Raw genomic sequence first — 21,841 nt, forward strand, 5'->3', positions numbered from 1 at the left:
GTCAATGGATATTTTGCTCCTGGGAAAGTTATTAATTAGAATATGAACCTGAAAAGCATATATCTACAATCATATTTTCCCCCTTTTCCCTGTTTGTAGCCTTAGAGTAGGCAGCTGAGAACTGAAGAGGTAATCTTCCTTCTGGAGTTTCCAAGCAGGATCTGGAGGAAGAAAGACTCTATCTTCCTTAAAAAATATATAATAGTTTAATTTATGAGCCAAAGAATGAAAACTTTATCTGCTTATAAAACAAAAGAATACTATCCACAGATACTACCTGGTCCTCATGAGGTTGAAGAACAGGGTGATTAAGTTTTATGACTCAAAAGTGATGGATCATGAAAAACGATTAGTAGATATCTTTTTTTCTTTTTGAGACAGAGTTTCTCTCTTGTTACTCAGGCTGGAGTGCAAGGGCGCAATCTCAGCTCACTGCAATCTCTGCCTCCTGGGTTCAAGCAGTTCTCCTGCTTCAGCCTCCCAAGTAGCTGGGACTACAGGCATGTGCCACCATGCCCAGCTAGATTAGTAGATACCTTATTCTACCTCTTCTAGAAAAGAGTAGAGGCCAGATTGGTAATTACTTGAGGGCCAAATAACCTGATAGCACTCAGTTCTGGAAGACACCATTCATTCATTCTACAAGCCTTGCTGAATAAACAAATGGAGGAATCTCAGATGAATTAACTACCATCTTTAAGCATTTAGAATCCATCTTGAAGCAGCCCTTTCTACATGAGCTCACTTTTTCAGAAAACCTATCTAGTCAATATGAAAAACCAAGAGCTAACAGCTGCTTAAATTTGGAGCAGGCCTTCATGATTTATTCTGATGCAACAAACAATGTAATCTAAATGAGGTATGGGAGGGAGAGAAAGAAGGAAGGAAAGTTTGGCAACTCTGCCTATCCGGAAGCCTCCTCTCAGTGTTAATGTGAGAAAAGGAAAGAGTATTTTTATTTTCATTAAAATGCAACAAGCATCAAAGTCAGAAAATAGATCATCTTTCCTCATGGCTAGAAGCAAACAGAAGCAGATGAGCATGTGCATTCTGCTGGGTGTTGCTGGGGCCTTTTCTAACACAGATCCATCACTTGGCACGTGAGTCCAAGCTTGCAGGGAGGAGGAGAGGAAACCTGCCTGAGGACTGGATTGGCTGCTGTCCAAGCAGGACAGACAAGCACTCTGCTAGTTCTGGAAGATGTTCCATTCATTCATTCTGCAAGTCTGTATTGAATGCCTTCTATGTACCTGGGCATTTATCAGCTCTGGGGATCGAAAGGGTAGCAATAGATGTGGCAGTACTGTCAGGTTGCTCACAGCCTGATGGAAGAGTGAAATAAGCAGGCAGCTGTAATACAATGTTCAAGTATCATATTATAGAGATTTAAGAGCATATTCAGGAAGGGCTTGTCCTTCTGACTCAGGAGTTCAGGAAAAGCTTTATAGAAGATTTGACATCTAGACTGATACTTGGAAAAAGGAATCAGCCAGGCGACACCACAGCAGTGTGGAGGTGGGGAAATAGAGAAAGGGGGTGGCGAATAGGGGGGTGGCAGGAGAGGATGAGACAAAAGAGTTCAAACATGTTCAGAGGTCTGGAGGAGAAAGAGAACATAGCACATTAGGAACCAACACAAGAACAATGTGGCTGAGCATATTCAGGGAGGAAGAGAAATTAGGCTGAAGAAATAAGTTTTTAAAAATAAGATCCTTGTAAATCACACTAAGGAGTTTGAATTACATCAAGAGTCACAAGGCTCTGTTCTGGGCAGTTTTGGAATTTCCAGATAATTCAGATTTCATAGATGAGAAACCACATCACACACAGCACCTCCCTAAAAGGTCCTGAAGATATTTGTTTACATTTGTGTTTTTGCCAAATCTATTATCAGTTCCTGGATGGCAAAAAAACGTTTTTGGGGTAAATGTCCTGGGCTCAGCTTGGAGGTATGTAGTCGCTTCACTGGTGGTCCCCTAGAGGACCAGTAAATATGACCTTATTATTTTTAAAAGGTTTTTACACATGTAATTTAAGTTAAGCATCTTGAGATGAGATCATTCTGAAATTAGGGTGAATCTTAAATCCAATGATTGTGTTCTTAGAAGAGAACACATATACACGGAGAATGCCATGTGAAGACAGAGGCAGAGACAGAGATTGCAGTTTTGTTGTCAAAATCCAAAGAATGCCTAAAGTCACCAGAAGCCGGAAGAGGCAACAAAGGCATCTCCTCTGGAGACTTCGGAGGGAGTTGCAGCTCTACAAAGACTTTCATTTCAGATTTCTGGCCTGTAACACTGGAGGGAATATGTTTTTGTTTTTATAGAACACCCAATTGGTGGTCATTTTATTATGATAGCACATGAAACTCATAGAGAGTGGAAGCTATAAGAAGTCAAGGAAGATTTCTAGAAGAGATAATGTCTGAGTGAAGTCTTGAAAACACTTAGACTGGGCCAGCTGAGATGATCAGGGCATGGGGATAGGAGGAGGATGGAAAAGAAGTAGGAACGGAAGGGCAAGTTGATATGGTGTTCAAGGAAGGGTCTTGAAAATTAAAGGAATGATCTTGAAGATGTATTTCATACTACGATGTAATGTGAAACATACTTGTATTTAACATTAGATACTAAAACATGCTTGTTTTTAGCTCCTAGCTGAGATGATATGGCCAAAGAGAAAAGGATTCTACAAAAAGGTTGTCAGAAGGGAGTTTTGTATAGAAATAAGTGAGGCAAATGATATATATACTGTCAGAAAACAAAATAATGAACTTAAGATCTAGAATTGGACAACACTTATTCTATAAGATAGAACGAATGTTCCCATGAGCTGAACAGAGGGAACAGAATAAAAAGCAGATGGGTCATTTCAAAGTGGATGATTGAAGTAGAGAGGGCTGCCTTGTCTTGCCTGCTAAAACTGGCCTATTTGCAAATTTGTGTATTGTCTATCTCTCTCCCGATTTCTCAGAAGGCCAGATCAACAGCTTAGTTTTTGCTTTAGGTAGCCCAGAACTTTAGCATGACTCTATTTTGGTTTGGTCTGTTGGGCCTAGGGCAGGAGCTCAGTCCAAACCAATGACGTCCTATATTGTTTTTTTTGGAGATGGAGTCTCGCTTTGTCACCCAGGCTGGAATACAGTGGCACGATCTCGGCTCACTGCAACCTCTGCCTCCCAGGTTCAAGCAATTCTCTGCCTCAGCCTCCCAAGCAGCTGGGATTACAGGCATGTGCCACCACACCCAGCTAATTTTTGTATTTATAGTAGAGATGGGTTTCACTATCTTGGCCAGGCTGGTCTAACTCCTGACCTCGTGATCCACCCACCTCCATCTCCCAAAGTGCTGGGATTACAGGAGTGAGCCACTGCGCCTGACTCCTGTAAATTTTTTAAAACAATACTATTTGTAGGTTAGGGATCCTAAGTTCAGATAACTATACTGACAGCGGGGGGAAATTCTGCACTCTCTTTCCCCCAGAGTCTCAAACGTGTGTGTGTGTGTGTGTGTGTGTGTGTGTGTGTGTGTGTGTGTAGAATAAGGAGGCCTGCCCTTCCCGATCAATGTTTGAGAAACATTGCCCCAGACTATATTTGAGGGAGGTCAGGAAAGCCCCACCCTCATATGAAACCAAATGGTTCAAGCTCCTTTTTTTGGTGTATTTTAAAAATAATTTTATAATTATATAATGTGTGGGTTTTGGAATTATAAATATTAATACTTTTGTAATGAGAAAACTTCTTTTGTATTTTTCTGTAGCTGTGAAAAGGTTATACTTAGCTTCTAGGAGTTCACCCTTCAGGCCGTCTCATCACTGACACCTTAGAAAGTGTGAAAAGCGGATCCTTTCTGTAGAATGGGCTTAAATCAGGACTAGTGTGAAAGGCCGTGATACATCCTGAGAAGAGCCAAGGGTCAACCTAAAAAAATGCTGTGGTGGACAGGTGGTGAGAATGCAGGTTGACGAACTCCTGGAAGAGACGAACAGCCAGTTCTGGGTTTTGTTTGGCTCTGACCTGCTCTGCAAAAGTCCAGGGAGGTTGCCTTGCCTCGGGCTGACTTTTGACAAGGCGCAGCTTGCCTCTAGCTGTTTCTCCTCTGCTCTTTCATTCTTCCTGTCCCTGAACTTCTTTGATTTCTGGCCAAGCAGGCAGCCCCATGAGTGATCTGAGAGCTCCATCTCTACAATCAGGTCCTGAGAGTGTCCTGGTCACCTGGCTTGGCTTTTCTTAGGATACCACACTTTTTTTTCAGGAAGGGCAGAAGATGAATGGCTTTCAAAGAATAACTTTTACAGATAAGTTCTGTTTGACCAAAGCAAATTGCAAGCATGCAATGACTAAACTGCAGATAATTGAAAACAAGATTATATTTAAATAACAACAAACCACCCCCAATCCCCTCCAACAAATCAGTCAGTGCCTGAAACCTACATTTTATGGTGGTGACTTAAATAAAAAATAAATGATATCTGGCACCTTGGGGTGACTCATGAGTCCTTCCAGATCATGGGTCCCAATTTAGTTCACACTGGAACTTTTGCAATCTTAACCAAAAGCAATTTACGGAAGGAATTTCTTCTCTGACAAACATTCAAAGCAATAACAATTTGATCTGTTTCTCTCTCTCTCTCTCTCTCTCTCTCTCTCTCCCTCCCCCTCTCCCTCTCCCTCTCCCTCTCCCTCTCTTTTTCTCTCCCTCTCTCCCCCCTTAGCTTAGCTTTGTGCTTGTTTGTTTTATAGATTAGGGGCCTGATTTTAAAGTATCAGTAAATCTTTCTCTAAGTAAAGGACAGATTGCCGATCTGTATGCAAATGATATACTTGCCTGCCTTAAAAATTTAGGATTGACTTTGAATTGACCCCGTGCTTTGTCCCTCAGAGGAGATCTATGAAAGCATATTTATAATACCTGTGGACATTGTGTACGATACCAGTGGGAGTTTCCTTCAACAGTAGATGAATAGCAGAAACATGGGCAGACTACAATGTGGCAGATATATGCAAAAGGCAGGTTGAAACTGATTTACATAGCTGGGTATTACTTACTGTAGCTCTCTGTGGTTTCTCTCTTGAATGCCTAAAAAGATGATAAAGCTCTGTAAAAATAAAGAATATAAAACTAAAAAAAGCACACATATGATAACATACTAGTTGAGTCCCAAGAAGTTTATGGCACAAATTTTATTTTTCTAAATATAGCATAGTTTTGAGAACAACTCAATTTTTATAATGACCCTTTTCTTACCTGGGGCAAGCCACAAAAATCTCATCTATGTTGGAAGTTGATGTGCTTCAAAATACATACCTCACTGCACATTGGTTTTTAGCATTAGCCAAGACTTTTTTTTGTTTGTTTTATTTTTTTGAAACTCTTTTCACATTGCCTTAAAAATTAGAATAGACAGAGCAGAACATTGACCTGGGATGAAATATGGATTTTTTTACGCTTCTCTCAAACTCAAATTTTATTAAGGTTATTGAAAATAAGATCACTTCACTTATAAATGCCAGAGAAACCCAAAGGATAAAATTGCATGAGATTAGCATACCTATTCTTACCCTACAACAAACATATTTCATTCCAAACCTCAGCAGTTTCTTGGACCACACTATTTCAGAGCTACATTTTTTAGTGTTTAGTTTTCATTTCTGCAGTAGCAGGTTAGCTGTCTTGCGCTCACATGAAAGTGCTGAAGTTCTCCAGGTCATCGAGAAAGTGGTTGCAGCGGAGTCTTTCTATCCTCAGGTTCGCCTGTGAAGTCTTAGCCCTAAACATTTTGCATTCATCAGCTCACAGTGGAGCAATCCAACTGCTGGGCCTGAGCATCCCAATAGGACCCTCGCATGATTGGGGAAGTAATAAAAGACAATACTATCCTATCTCTGCCCTTTGTCTCTCACCCTGAGACTCCTCTTCTTGCCCCGTCTCATGTCCAGGGCCCATGCTCTTGTCTGTTTCCTCTATTTATCATGAAACTGATATCATCTCATTCACTGAGTACCTAGTTCATAGTAGGCACTCAATCAGTGATTGTTATTGAATTAATAAATGAATGAATGAATCACTTACATTCCAGTTTAGAAAGGGCCAAGTAGAAAGAAAGATCAGAGAAAGAAAACAAGTCACACCTGGGTCTTCCAACCCTAGTCTTTTCTTTGTAGGACAAGTGGAAGAAATGTGGCTAAGAGGAGTTGACATTCATTTTAGAAGGAGGGGAGAAGAAAAAGGACACAAAGCAGGAGAGGAGTAGACATTTTCTACATTTCTGGTAGAAATCAAATTATTCCAATGCCCTCCCTTTTGTGTGGCTGGATGTTGTTATGAGGGCAAAGCACTATTCATAAGAGAAATGCCTACAGCATGATGACGTGCTCTGTAGGGGGAGGGAAGGAAGCGGAGATGCCTGGTGGAAATAAGTGATAACTTTGTAGTGTGCACACGTGTAGCTGTGCAGGTCCTTCAGCTCTGTGGGAGAGGGACTCTGGGTTTGACAAGCCTGATGCCTTTCCTGCCAGCTCTGCAGTGTGGGTAACAAATCCCTGAACTACATACATTTCCTTGAGGCATATGCTCACACTCCTCCTTCCTGGGTGAACTAATCTGGATCCAGAATTGTCCCTTTTTTCTGTCTTTAATCTCCTCTTGGTCCCTTTGTGGTTGATGGGAAAGAACAGGCAGTCATTAAGGAGAATGAGGTTGCCTCCTGTATGGGAAAGAAGAGCTGGGGATTCCTCCATGAATGCTGTGCAGAGAAAAGAAACGAAATTCCATCCCATTTCCTTTTAAAGTAGTGATCAAAATACTTTCTGTCTTGAGGGATGCTGTTTCTTTATTGAGAGGGTTAAGAGTTAATAATATGCTCCTTTCTTTTATGTGCCAGATACTATACTAGGTAGGCATACCTTGCCTTCACGGAGCTTGCAGTCTAAAGGAGAAGATAAATATTAAGCAAGCAGCTACGTAAGTAGATACAAGGTTAAAACTGATTAATGCTGTTCAAGAAGGGAAAATGTTGCTATGAAATTTTATAGCAGGGGAATCTGATGTAGTTCAAGAGTTTGGAGCAGACTTGCTACAGAGTGATTTGAATTTTATGACATTCTTTTATTAGAAAGCAAGAGATTTTGATCCCTCTTAAAGGAATTGCTGGCATTATTATTCAAATGAACAAAAATTACAGGCTCTTACAAGACCTTATTATCTGTCTCCAAAGTCAGGGGAGCAGCTTTTTACACTACCTGTGCATGGAGTGGCTGCTGGGACCAGCAGTGCCAAGTTCAACCTGAAAGGTCTGGAGCCCTCTCAATGGGATTCTAGATCTTTTGGCCTCTGAGAAAGAAAAAAGCAACTCTAACATTCAAGAATGATTCTGAGGCTTATGGCCAGACCCCAGTTTGTTAGAAGCAGCCCTGTCCCTCACAGGCAGGCCATGTTATTCTCTTGCTGAACATAAACAATCTCACAGAATCCCAACATCAGACAAGATCACTCAGCCCATGATACAATGAGAAAACTCAAGACCACTTCATAATTTTGTCCAAGCCAGTGACAAAAGATCCCTGTGCAACCCACAAAATACCAAATATCACCCGTTCTTGGCTAATGTGACTGGTTCATGGTTCTTAACAATTTGTAGCTCTATCTTTAGTCTGCCTGTTCTAAAGAATTATTGCTGCTTTTTGACAGCCTTCAATCCAGGTAGAGTCCCTGCTTTCTTCATCCCTCTCCCAAATCCTCCCCCTCCCTCCCTTGACGGGGTCTTGCTCTGTCACCCAGCCCAGGAGTGCAGTGACTCGATTATAGCTCACTACAACCTCAAACTCCTGGGCTTAGGAGAAACTTCTGCTTCATTCTTCTGAGTAATTGGGAAAACAGGTGCACACCACCATCCCTGCCTAATTATAAAAATTTTTTGTAGAGATGAGGTCTTGCTGTGTTGCCCAATCTGGTCTGAAACTCCTGGCATCAAGCAATCCTTCCACTGTCAGTCTCCCAAAATGTTGAAATTATAGGTGTGAGCCAACTCATTCGGTTCCATAACTCCTTCTAACACCCTTTTATTGATATAGCCATACCATGATGTATCTCCTCCTTCACAGGTAAAACCCCTAACTTATTCAACCACATGTGTGATCCTAAGGGCCTTTGGTTGAAGGGAATTGACACCTCACTGCTTCTGAAGTATGATAACCCCACCTTCTATTAGAGACTTCAGGACTTTGGTCAGGGGTTTTTTTTTTCCCCCCCACACAGCTTGTGCATGATGTACGTATAAGATAGATGACTGATGTAGGATTTCTATATCTGCCTATCTACCTATTTACTGATTGATCAATCAATCTTTTAGGACTCTGTTTTGCTGATGAAAGAATACCCAACACAAATACTACAAGGGGGGAGGCGTTCATTATTTTATTTAATGACAAAGTTTGGACTAGCTTAAAGAAAATCTGTATTGAGGACTGAAACAACATAATAGAAACCTATTTCTCTCCGTGTCTCATTCTTTTTTATACCACATTGAAAAAGTTTATCTTTTGTGTTTGTTCTTTTGCAAGCCCATCACAGTGGGTCAGGAGAGTGCACTAGCGCATTGCTTTGACTTTCCAAGCCTGGGTCATACAGTACATCCCCAACCCTTTATTTAGGGATGAGCTTACCAAGACTGCATGGAGCAAGAGCTGGAGAGATGGGAACTGCCAAGCGACAATTCACTCTGTTATGAATCTTATTAGAGACGATTTGAATGGCAGTGACTAAATGCTAGTGCAAGAGGGTTTGGGGAGCATGACTCTTAGAAGGCTTGGGTTCAAGGAGTATCAGAGCCATTCTGTGCTTGCTGAGACAGCATTGCTAGGAAGTAGGAGAGTTTTAGAGCTGATGTGGGCTTGGAAACGAAAATATCAGAAAAGTTTAGGGAATTTTTACTGAGGAAGACTGAGGAATCTAAAAGAAAGTTTTCAATGCTTAAAATACAATTATGGGAGGCCAACATTTTTCATTGAGACGTGAACACACACACACACACACACACACACACACACACGGAAAAACAGGCTTAGTGGCGGCAGGTAGTTTTCCTCTGCCTGCACTGCTCTGCTGCTGCTGCTCTTCACTGTTTCCCTCCTGGGCATCCTCGGATCCAGCTAAGCAAGGCGTCCTCTGGGCAAGCATTACAGAAAAAAAGTGGGACCGTATAAAAGAAATCTCCCCTGCCCTTAAACTGACACGGAGATGAGAGACCAAAGAATGATACAGACAAGTCCAGCTTGATGAGTAGATGAGTTATTAGGACACACATATAGGGCATTCCTGGGCAGTAGCAAGTCACCTCTGGAGATGTGCTCTGCCACCTGTATCTAAGATGTTTTTGAACTAATTTTCTGGCCCTTTGTCTATTACATGCAAAAAGATTGTATTTCTTGGTACATTCCCAAATATACCCTTACATGTTTGGGTTCTTGGAGATACTTGCTCTTGGGCTAAGCACTGTGGCCTTGGCTCACCACTTGGCCTTCTGGCTTCAAGCAACAAAAATGTACCCTTAAATTTTTGGTGGAGGACCTGTCACTCCACAGCAAGTGTTATGGTTTGCCTCTGTGTCCCCACCCAAGTTTCATGTTGAATTGTAATCCCCAGTGTTGGAGGTGGAGCCTGGTGGAAGGTGATTGGATCATGGGGGTGGTTTCTAAGGGTTTAGCACCATCCCCTGAGGGCTGCCTCATAATAGAGTTCTCATGAGATCTGGTTGTTTAAAAGTGTGTGACACCAACTCCCAATCTCTCTCTTCTTCCTGCTCCAGCCTTGTAAGACATGCTTGCTTCCCCTTTACCTTCTGCCATGATTGTAAGTTTCCTGAGACCTTCCAAGCCATGCTTCCTGGACAACCTGCAGAATCATGAGCAAATTAACTTCCTTTCTTTTTAAATTACCCACCCTCAGGTACTTATTTATAGCAGTGTGAGGGTGAACAAATACAGCAAGTCCTCCAAAACCTTAAACTAGACAGATTTCCCTGCTATAAAATTTTGTAACACCATTTCTCTTTCTTTCTTGCATAGCGTCAATCAAAGTTTTAATCTTTTATTTATTTATGTAGTTGCTTGCTTAGTAACTATCTTCTCCATTAGACTATAAGTTCCATGAAGACAAGATTTGCCCACCTAGATTAGTATCTGGCACATATAAGACATGCATTGGATATCATTTCAATAAAGAAATGTATAGCCATAAACTTCCTAATGGGGTGCTTTTAAACACTATGTTACATTTCCAAGAAACATTTTATTGTCTTTCTTTAAATGTAGTGAAAGATGGACAGGTATTCAGCAATATCAAAAGGGAGAGCTGAAGTCTACACCATGGCCTGAGTAGAGAAAGATGTTTCCAGTCCTGTAACCTTGAGAATTGTTATAAAATGATTGTTTGGAATTTCTGTTTTTGGCAATGCCATGATGCCACAGGAGACTTGAGTCTAAAGTTTGCATGATTCATTTCAGTCCAGTTGAGGAAAAACCAAATGACTATCATTGACCCACGAAAACACACCAATTGCTTCTCACATACAGTAATGACTTTTAAGGTTTCTTTATCATGTCCATTTCTAGTGATATGCTTCTTTATAACAAGTAAACTAAGAAATTCATCTATGACAGTTATTTTACAACCATCACTGGGGAAGTATTTGTTTTCAAATTTCTATTCTGTGGTGCAATACTTTTTTTTAAATACCATAAAAATAAATTAGTAAAATAAAATAAACAAATATATAAAAATATAGGCCCAAGTTTTCACTAGATGAAACAAACATCAGTTTACTGTGTCAAATTGCTCAAAAAGTTTCTAATCACTCTCAGTTTTGTACTTTTCTTTTTTTTTTTTTTTTTTTTTTTTCATGGCAACCTTACTGGAGACGCAATGTAATGTTACTATTTGCAATGGCAGAAGAAGTCCCAAGACACTAGTTCAGTTCATACATATTTGTGTGCTTCCAGCAAATTGTTTCTCTCTCTTTCTCACCAAATGAGTCTGTAAAGACAGGAAAGTCAATATCCGCAGATAAGCTTTCAGTTCACACAGTGCAATTTGAGAAGGTGTCAGGATTGTTACAGTGTGAGATTTTGCATGACTATTTAAACATTTTTCTATCAATCATTTAATATGAAATATTCAAAAATTCAATAGAAAACACAGATGGACCTAAAAAGAGCATAAAATGAGCAATATGTTTTATATTTGATACGTAGAGTATGATGTACTCCATACCTGCTTCAAAAAATAAAAGAGACATTTCTTTTAAATCTGGGGCTTTCACTTCCATTACCCTAGAATTTAAGTAAAAAGAAATAGGTTTGACTAAATCATGATAACATATTGCCCTCTTCCAACAAATATCAGATCATAAGAATGGTAGATGTGATGGTATGAAAATGATTTTGTTAACTTGTGACCACTGTGACAAGACATTTTATTTCACATCGTTTGGTTTTATAGACAAATATACCACTGGGATAAAATCAGATTTCCTTTGATGATCTGTGGGAGAAGAAAGGATCTGTGGGAGAACTACGTTTTCATAATTGTGAGGTAAAAAAAAAAACAAGCACAAAACAGCACCCATGTTATCTAGCACTGGGAGACTGTAAAACTTGATTATTGCAAAGGTGGATTGGCATATTAATTAAAAATAAGACTGACATTTGAAGCATATTTCAGATTTCGTGGCAAATTTCATCATTCTAAATATAGCTTCAGATTAATTATGACACATTTAGTGCTAAGCTATTTTAGAATTCAAAACACTTCCATCTTGGAATGGTTGCAGCAAATCAGGGTGTTTGATCAAGCTGCAGAGAAAAGAGACTGGATTTAATGCTCCAGGTCTCCTCACATTCTGCTTTTAGCTTTTCTTTTCTGTGCAGGTTAAATTGGTGGAGTTATACAAGGTGATGGCATTTCAGTGCAAATGAAATTTGACGTTTTGAGTGTAAATAAGAATGGTAAGTCACTCTTCACCAGCAGTTAAAATAAAGTGAAAACCACAGAAATGTGGGTTATTCATTTTCTTGCATAAACACCAAGGAATTTTACATTCAGTTATTGCCACGAACATTACTTTATCCTTTTCTTTTTCAATTTATTGCCTCATTACAGGGATTGATAATGATATTTCTTCGGAATGACTATTATACACATACTTTTTGAACTATAGCTAGGACCTGGAGATATAACTTTTATCTTTCCTTTAAGGATCTCTTAGGCAGGCACTCTTATTCTTCCTAAGATGCATAAACATTGAGAAACTTTATGATTTTTTTTACTTTTGTTTTTCTAACGGTTTTATTGAAGTAAAGAACAAAGCAGATATAATACAACTTAATTTTATCCCTCTCTTTAAATGAGAGAGACATGGTGAGGGGAGGAGGTAACAGCAAACTCAGGAAGAATCATAAAAGTTCTGAGCTGGAAGGAATACTTAATTCCAGGAATGCTTAAATCCTGCCATTGAGACCTTGAAACTCCTTCTTCAGATAAGGACAATAAAGTACTGAAAAGGTAACTTAACTAAGTTTACCTAACTGGCTAGTTACAGAGCTGACCCTACAATATAGATCAAAAGGGATGAGTTGGGTGTGTCATTTCACCATCCTGAGCTTCATTTTGTTCCATTGTAAAATCTGACTGTTAGATTAGAAAATCTCTAAAGCCCCCTTTAGCACTAACATTTCTAGAATTGGAGTGTCAAACGTTACAGTATACACCCTGGCTCTGTCTCTGTACTGGTCAGGGGGCAGTTGCTTTAACTCCTAAGCCTGTTTTCTCACCATGGGATACTGATTAATTGATTAATTTTACCCATATGTATTAGTCCATTTTCACACTGCTATAAAGAACTGCTCAATATTGGGTAATTTATAAAGGAAAGAAGTTTAATTGACTCAGTTCATCATGGCTGGGGAGGCCTCAGAAAACTTACAATAATGATGGAAGGCAAAGGGGAAGCAAGGCACCTTCTTCACAGGGTGGCAGGAATGAGAAGTGTTGAGGGAAGGGAGAAGAGCCCCTTGTAAAACCATCAGATCTTGTGAGAACTCACTATCACAAAGCATAGGGAAAGCTGCCCCTGTGATCCAATTACCTCTACCTGATCTTTCCCTTGACACATGGGAATTGTGGGAATTACTGGGATTAAAATTCCAGATGAGGTTTGGGTGGGGACACAAAGCCTTACCATATCACCATATTGACTGAGTTTCTTTCTTATGCCAGGCAATGGAAACACAGATGTACAAGGCAGAAATGGGCTCCGCTCTTATGGAGCACAGGCCATTCATCCATCCATTTATTTATTTTTTCAAGAAGTATTTTTTGAGTGCCTCCTATTTGCTAAACAAGGTGGTAGGTGCTGGAGATACATCAGAAAATATTCCTGGAGTGTAGGCAGGCAGCTAAAAAGCCAGAAAGTAGGCAGCAAGCAGCAGTAAGTATTATGAATGGAACAAACATGAAAATGACAGCATAATAAGGTAGAAGTTTTGTCCTTAATAAGGCTCTTATAAAAGGCTTCCTTATAAAAGTGACATTTAAGCTGAATCTTAAAGGACAAAAAGAAACTAATAACGTAGAGTAGCAAAAAGAACCCAATGTACCTGAGTAAGAAAATAAGTGTGGCTGGTTGTAGTGGAATGAGACGACTGTTGGAAAAATATTTAAAAGATAGACATGTAAGGGCCGTAAGGATTTGGTTATTAGGAGTTCAATCAAAAGCGAATGAGGACTTGATGGTGGTAATGGTGGGGTACAGAGAGTAAATTTTAGTCATGTCAGGTGGTAACTTGATCTGATTAATGTGTGGAACATCTGTTTGCCTGTTTATTGGTGCATGGGTTGGAGGGGCATGAGTGGAAGTAAGACGACCAGCCAATAGCATGTTGCAGTAGTTCCAAGCAGGATTACAATGGAGGTCAGGGAATTAGGGAGATGCAACTGATTGAGAAAACATTTTGAAGTTAGAACAATCAAAATTTACTAATGAATTGGGTTATGACCTGAAGTATGTCCCTAGTGTTATGGGTTGTATTGCATCCTCCAAACATTCATATGTTGATGTCCTAACTCCCAGTATTTTAGAATGTGGCTATATTTGGAGACAAGGTCTTTAAAGAGGTAATTAAGTTAAAAGGAGGTCATATGATGGGCCCTCATCCAATATAACTGGCGTCCTTATATGAAGAGGAAATTAGGACACAGACCCTCACAGAAAGAAGACCATGAGAAGACACAGGGAAAAGACAACCATCTGCAAGCCAAGCAGAGAGGCCTCAAATTAAGGCTAAGACTTTGATCTCAAATTTCTGGTCTCTAGAATTATAAGAAAATTTCTGTAGTTTAAGCCACTCAATGTGCTGTGCTTTGATATGACAGCCTGTTATGGTTGCGCTGTGTCTCCACCCAAATCTCATCTTGAATTGTAATTCCCATAATCTCCATGTGTTATTGGAGGAATCCTGTGGTAGGTAATTGAATCATAAAGGTAGCTACCCCTGTGCTGCTGTTCTCATAATAGTGAGTTCCCATGAGATCTGATGGCTTTATAAGGGCCTTTTCTGTCTTTGCTCGGCACTTCTCCTTTCTGCACCCACGTGAAGAAGGATGTGTTTGCATCCCCTTCCACCATGATTATAAGTTTCCTGAAGCTTCCCCAGCCATACTGGACTGTGAGTCAATTAAACCTCTTTCCTTTATAAATTATCCACTCTCAGGTATGTCTTTATTCACAGTGTGAGAACTAATACACAGATAGCCCTACTAAACTAATACACATTGTATGTGAAAATATAAGAAAAAGGTAAAACCAAGGATGACCCCAGTGTTGGGGATATAGATTTGGGGAGGGGAAGCAGAGTTCCATTTTGAACATGTTGTATTTGAGAAGTTAGTGAAGCAAAAAGGTAGAATTATCAATTCATCAGTAAGCTATATGAGTCTAAGGCTCAGGGAAATGGGCTTGGCTAGAGAAAAGTAAATATGGATGTTATCAGAAAAAGTAACAGGAATAGATCACCAGGGAGAGAAGAGACAATGAAATTTTTTAGGCCTAAGCCCTAAGGAACTCCAATATTTGGAAGTCATGGCAGCAGGTCCCATAAGAAAAAGTAGCTAGAAATCAAAGAAGGAGAGGGAATAATGAAAATCCTGGTATAAGAAGTTCAAGAGTGAGGAAGGCCCACAGTATTGAAAGTTGCCAAAGGACAATAGAGATGAGTAAAAAATATTCAGTGCAATAGGTAACATGGTGTTTGCTGCCAATTTTAAACAACAGAAAACTGAATGAAGTTTTAGAGGAGAAAACCAATCTGGAATGTACTGAGTTGTACAATGGAGATGAGGAAATGGAAATAAAGCTTCTGAAAAGCTGGACGAAGAATGGAGCAGAGAATTGAGAAGGGGCTCAAGGAGGGTTTATTTTCTTTTTAAACACAAAAGGTATTATATTATGTTTGTATGCTGATTGTAACAGAAGAGGGGAAGGACAGAAATTGATGTTATAGAACATAGAGGAGGGAACTAAGGGAAAGAAAAGTCCTAGAGAAGTTGAGAAAGTTTGGGGTCTGGAGCATAGAGTGGCTTAGCACAGTGCTTAGCATAGAAACTGGCCAGCAAAGCAATTCAGCACATGCCACCCCAAAATCTGCCACTCTGGCATACTGACTATTTTGAATTAAAAGGGCTTGAAATAGCAGTTGCAAGATCACTTTCTTTCCTCCTGTTTCTTAAAAGTAGGAGAAGAAATTCCCATGTGAAAGGCATCCTTTCTATACCAGAAGGAAAGTATCATTCTTGTCTTCAAGGACAGGTAATTGGGACCTAGGGAAATCTACAAACATGGTTAAACCTACTCTTATCTTCGTGGTCACTTCTTTACATAATTAACTATCCTAGCTCAAGCCCCTTTGCCTGGTCACATTTTCATAATTTGTGACTCTTGATCCAGTTCAGCCTGTAAGTGTTTAACTTTGTCTTCAGGTCTTCTTTTCCTTACAAAGCCTCATGCACCACATAAAACTCATATTAAAGAAATCTGTATGCATTTCTCCTAATTATATATATTATGTCAAGACTTAAGGTCCAAATGAAAACATCTCTAAGAGGGTAGAGGTAAAATTTCACCTTCGCTATGCCAATAAGTATAAGTATTGAAGATTGTAACCACTTAAGGAAGCTTTCAAAATCTTTGTATTGGCTTAGCCTGGGAAGAGATGCACTTGGAGAGGAGAATTCTGGTAGTATAGAACAGAGCTGGGTCACCAGCTTTTTCAAGTCCAGTTATCAGTGCCTTCCTGAATGTCAAATAATAAATTTATGAAAAAAAATCTTAATATTAGAACCAGCCTGAATGAGGTTTATAGAAATATTCAAAAACAGACCTCCTGTACTGGCCCCTCTCCCCTGCACACACACGGTGCCACTCAAAATTATCTCCCCTCTGAGTGCAAAGTGTACAAACTCCTGGAGAAAAAATTGGCAATGTCTAACACAATTTTCATCGCATTTGCCCTTTTACAAAATCTATTATCCTCTAGGAATTTTACTCAGAAGATACACTTTGCAACACAAAAAAACAAAAAATATACATAAGATTTACCACTTTGTTATGTGAATAAACAAAATTTTGGAAACAACATAGATGCCCACTCATATTTATTCACTAAATGAATAAACTATGATACATTGGCACACTATGTAGTTTATTAGGATAATGAGGAAGATCTTTAAGAACTAATAAGGAGTGATTTCCAGGATCTGTCAATAAGCGGAAAAGGCAAAGGAGAAAAGAGTGTATATAATATGCTAAATATGCTTTTTTTAAACAAAGAAGAATATATATGTATTTACATTTCCTATTTCTTGCAAGAAGCTTCATAAGTAGTATAAACCAGAAACAAATGATAGGGGGTGGGTGAGAGAAGGAGTGATGAAGTTGGGAACAAAGTGGAGATATTCTTTGAGAGTAAATTTTTATTTAGTTTTGACTTTTATAATTATTTAAATATATGTTATTTAAATATCTATAAATAAATGAACAAGGATTTTAAGAACAAAAAACCTTGGAATTAAATACAGGCAGAAACAGATAAATATAGCTATATATCAAATTGATAACATTTATATAAAGATAAGAATTGGGTCAAGTTATTTTTATTTTTTAGACTTTTAGGTTCAGGGGTATATTTGCAGGTGGGTTACACAGGTAAACTGTGTGATGTGGGGCTTTGGTATACAGATTTTTTTGTCACTCAGGTGATAAGCATAGTACCCAATAGTAGTTTGTTGATCCTCACCCTCCGCCCACCTTCCACCCTGAAGCAGGCCCTGGTGTCTATTGTTCCCTTCTTTGTGTCCATGTGTACTTAATGTTTAGCTCCCATTTATAAGTGATAACATGTGGCATTTGGTTTTCTGTTCCTGTGCCGGTTTGCTCAGGATTGTAGCCTCCAAATTCCATCCATCTTCCAATGATCTCATTCCTTTTTGTGGCTACACCGTATTAGATGGTGTATATGTACCATATTTTCTTTATCCAGTCCATCGTTGATAGGCATCTAGGTTGATCCTGTGCCTTTGTTATTGTGAATAGCGGTGTGATGAACATATATGTGCAGGTGTCTTTATGATCAAATGATCTCTATTCCTTTGGAATATTCCCAGTAATAAGCTTGCTGGGTTGAATGGTAGTTCTGTTTTAAGTTCTTTGAGAAATCTCCAGACTGCTTTTCACAGTGGCTGAACTAATTTACTTTTCCACTAGCAGTGTATAAGTGCAACCTTTTCTCTGCAGCCTTGCCAGCATCTGTTACATGTTTTTACTTTTCAGTAATAGCCATTCTGACTGGTGTTAGATGGTATCTCATTGCATTTTAATTTGTATTTCTCTAATGATAGGTTATACTGAGGATTTTTTTTTTCCACATGCTTGTTGGCTATGTGTATGTCTTTTTTGAAAAGTATCTGTTCTTATCCTTTGCCGTCTTTTTAATGGAACTGTTTGTTTTTTGCTTATTAATTTGTTCAGGTTCCTTATAGATTCTGGATATTAGACCCTTCCTGTATGCATGGCTTGCAAATAGTTTCTCCCATTCTGTAGATTTTCTGTTTATGCTGTTGATAGTTTCTTTGGCTCTGCAGAAGCTCTTTAATGTAATTAGGTCCTGTTTATCAATTTTTGTTTTGGTTACAATTGCTTTTGGTGTCTTTGTCAGGGCCTATGACCAGAATGGTATTTTCTAGTTTTTCTAGTGTTTCGGTGGTTTTATGTTTTACAGTTAAGTTTTTAACCCATCTTGAGTTGATTTTTGTGCATGGTGAAAGGAAGCAGCCCAGTTTCGATATTCTGCATACAGCTAGCCAGTTATCCCAGCTCCAAAGGGACCTTTTTCTCCGTTACTTGTTTTTGTCAACTTTGTAAAAAATCAGATAAGTTTTAGGTGTATGGCTTTATATCTGAGTTCTCCAGCCTGTTCCATTGGTCTATGTGTCCGTTTTTGTACCAGAATTATGCTGTTTTGGTACCAGAATTATGCTGTTTTGGTTACTGTAGCCTTGTAGTATAGCTTGAATTTGGGTAATGTAATGGCATCATTTTTGTTCTTTTTGCTTAGAATTCCTTTAGACATTAGGGCTAATTTTTGGTTCCAAATGAATTTTAGAATAGTTTTTTTTTTTCTAATTTTGCGAAAAAATGCCATTGGTAGTTTGATGGGAACAACATTGAATCTGTACATTGCTTTGGGTAGTGTGGCCACTTTAACAATATTGATTCTTCCTATCTGTGAGCATAGAATGTTCTTCCATTTGTTTGTGTCATCTCTTACTTCTCTGAGCAGTGTTTTGTAATTCTCATTGTAAATATCTTTCATCTCCCTGGTTAGCTGTTAGTTTTTTATAGCTATTGTGAATGGAACTTCATTGTTAATTTGGCTCTCAGCTTGGATGTTGTTGGTGTATAGAAACACTACTGATTTTTGTGCATTGATTTTATATTCTGAAACATTGCCGAAGTTGCTTATGAGTTTTTGAATGGAGACTCCTGGGTTTTTTAGGTACAGAATTGTGTCATCTCCAAATAGAGATAGTTTGACTTCCTTTTTTCCTATTTGGATGTCTCTTATTTCTTCATCTTCCCTGATTGCTTTGACTAAGAATTTTAGAACTACTTTGAATAGGGATAGGGAAAATGGCATTTTTGTCTTGTTCCAGTTGTCTAGGGGAATGCTTCCAGCTTTTGTCCGTTCAGTATGATGTTAGCTGTGGGTTTGTCATAAGATGGCTCTCATTATTTTGAAGTATGTTATTTTGAAGTTCGTTGAGGATGTTTAACATAAGGTGATGTTGAATTTTATAGAAAGCCTTTTTCTGTGTCTACTGAAATGATCATGTGGTTTCTGTTTTTAGTTCTGATTATCTAATGAATCACATTTATTGATTTGCACATGTGTAACCAGCCTTGCATCCTAGGGATGAAGCCTATTTGATCATGGTGGATTAGCTTTTTAATGTGCTGCTGGATTCAATCTAACAGAATTTTGTTGAAGATTTTTAAATCTATGTTCATCAGGGATTTGGGCCTGAAGTTTTCTTTTTTGTTGTTTTGTCTCTGCCACGTTTTGGTATGAGAATGACGCTTGTCTCATAGAATGAGCTGGAGAAGGAGTTTCTCCTCCCCGATTTTTTGGAATAGTTTCAGTAGGAATTATACCAGCTCTTCTTTATATGTCTGGTAGAATTTGGTTGTGAATCTGTCTAGTCCAGGACATTTCCTTGTTGGTAGGTTTTGAATTACTGATTCAGTTTTGGAACTTTACTTGTTATTGGTCTGTTCAGGGTTTCAATTTCTTCCTGGATCAATATTGGGAGGTTGTATGTTTTAGGAATTTATCCACTTCTGATAGGTTTTCTAATTTATGTACATAGATATGTTCATAATGTTTCTGAAGGTTTTTTTTCTAGTTCTGTTTTAATGCCCCCCTTGTTATTTCTGATTGTATTTAGTTGGATCTTCTCTCTATTTTTTTCTTTTAGTCTAGTTACCAGCCTATCAATCTTAATTATTATTTCTTGAATAACCAAGTCTAGTTTCATTTTTCTTTTGTATGGATTTTCATGCCTTAATTTCATTCAGGTCAGTTCTGATTTTGTTTATTTCTTGTCTTCTGTTAGCATTGGAGTTAGTTTGCTTTTGTTTTTCTAGTTCCTTTAGGTGTAATGTTATGATTTTAATTTGAGATCTTTCTAACTTTTTGATGTGGGCATTTAGTACTATAAACTCTCATCTTAACACCACTTTAGCTGTGCCCCAGGGATTCTGGTATCTTGTATTTTGGCTTTCATTAGTTTCGAAGAATTTCTTAATTTCTGCTTTAATTTTATCGTTTCCCCAAAAGTCATTCAGGAGAGGCTTGTTTAATTTTCATGTAATTGTAGGGTTTTGAGTTATTTTCTTGTTTTTATTTTTACTTTAATTACACTGTGGTCCAAAAGTGTGTTTGGTATGATTTCGTTTTTGTTTTTGCTGTTTTAACTTGCTGAGAATTGTTTTATGACAAATTGTATGGTTGATTTTAGAGCATGTGCCATGTGCAGATGAAAAGAATGTATATTATGTTGTCTTGGGGGAGAGAATTCTGTAGATGCCCATTAGGTACATTTGGTCAAGTATCCAGTTAAGGTCCTCAATATATTTAATAGTTTTCTGCCTTGTTGATTTGTCTAATACTGTTAGTGGAGTGTTGAAGTCTCCCATTACTATTGTGTGGTTATTGAAGTCTCTTAATAGGCCTCTAAAAACTTATTTTATGAAACTGAGTGCTTCAGTGTTGGGTGCATATATATTTAGGATACTTAAGTCTTCTTGTTGAATTGAACTCTTTACCATTATGTAATGCATTTCTTTGTCTTTTTTGATAATTTTTGGCTTAAAGTGTGTTTTGTCTGAAGTTAGAATAGCATCCCCACTTTTTTTGTTTGTTTGTTTTCCATTTGCTTGGTAGATTTTTTTCTCCATCCCTTTACTTTGAGCCTACTGGTGTCATTGCATGTGAGATGTGTCTGTTACAGAAACACCAGGGCTTCAGTGTAGGTCCTGCTGCTCACTGCACAGTAAGCCAATCACTAAGACAATGAGTGTTGCCAGGGAAGGAGGCTTTCATCAGGTGTTGCAGCTGAGGAGATAGCAGATCAGTCTCAAATCCATCTCTCTGATTAACTAAAATTAGGTGTTTATATAGCAGAAATGTAACTACCTGAAGGAAAACAGGAATTCAGGAATTAAAGAGGGGCAAGGAAGAGGAGTTGGTCATCAGGAAGCAGCTGGTTAGTTAGGCATTCATGATGGGTGAGAGGGCTGATGTCTGATTGTCTAGATGTGGCAATCTAGTAAGTTTCAGTTCCTTGATGCTGTCTGAGAGAACTGATGGTTGGTTTCCTGAGAAAGGAACTCAGATAAACAAATGTAACTTCCTCAGGTTTCAAGCCCTGGGAGGTGGGGGATCACTTTATATGTTCTTTCCAAAGAAACCATAACATCAGTTCTATGGGACAGTTGGGTTGGTTTCAGGTCCCTTGAAGCCAGCATGCCATTGAGTCTTGTTTCTTATCCAACTTGCCACTCTGTGCCTTTTAAGTGGGCATTTAGCCCATTTATTTTCAACATTAGTGTTAATATGTGAAGATTTGATCCTATCATCATGATGTTAGCTGGTTGTCATACAGACTTGATTGTGTAGTTGCTTCTTAGTGTCAATTGTCTATGTACTTAAATGTGTTTTTGTGGTGGC

Source organism: Cebus imitator, unplaced genomic scaffold, assembly GCF_001604975.1.
Source record: "Cebus imitator isolate Cc_AM_T3 unplaced genomic scaffold, Cebus_imitator-1.0 Scaffold150, whole genome shotgun sequence".
In the NCBI taxonomy this organism is placed as follows: Eukaryota; Metazoa; Chordata; class Mammalia; order Primates; family Cebidae; genus Cebus; species Cebus imitator.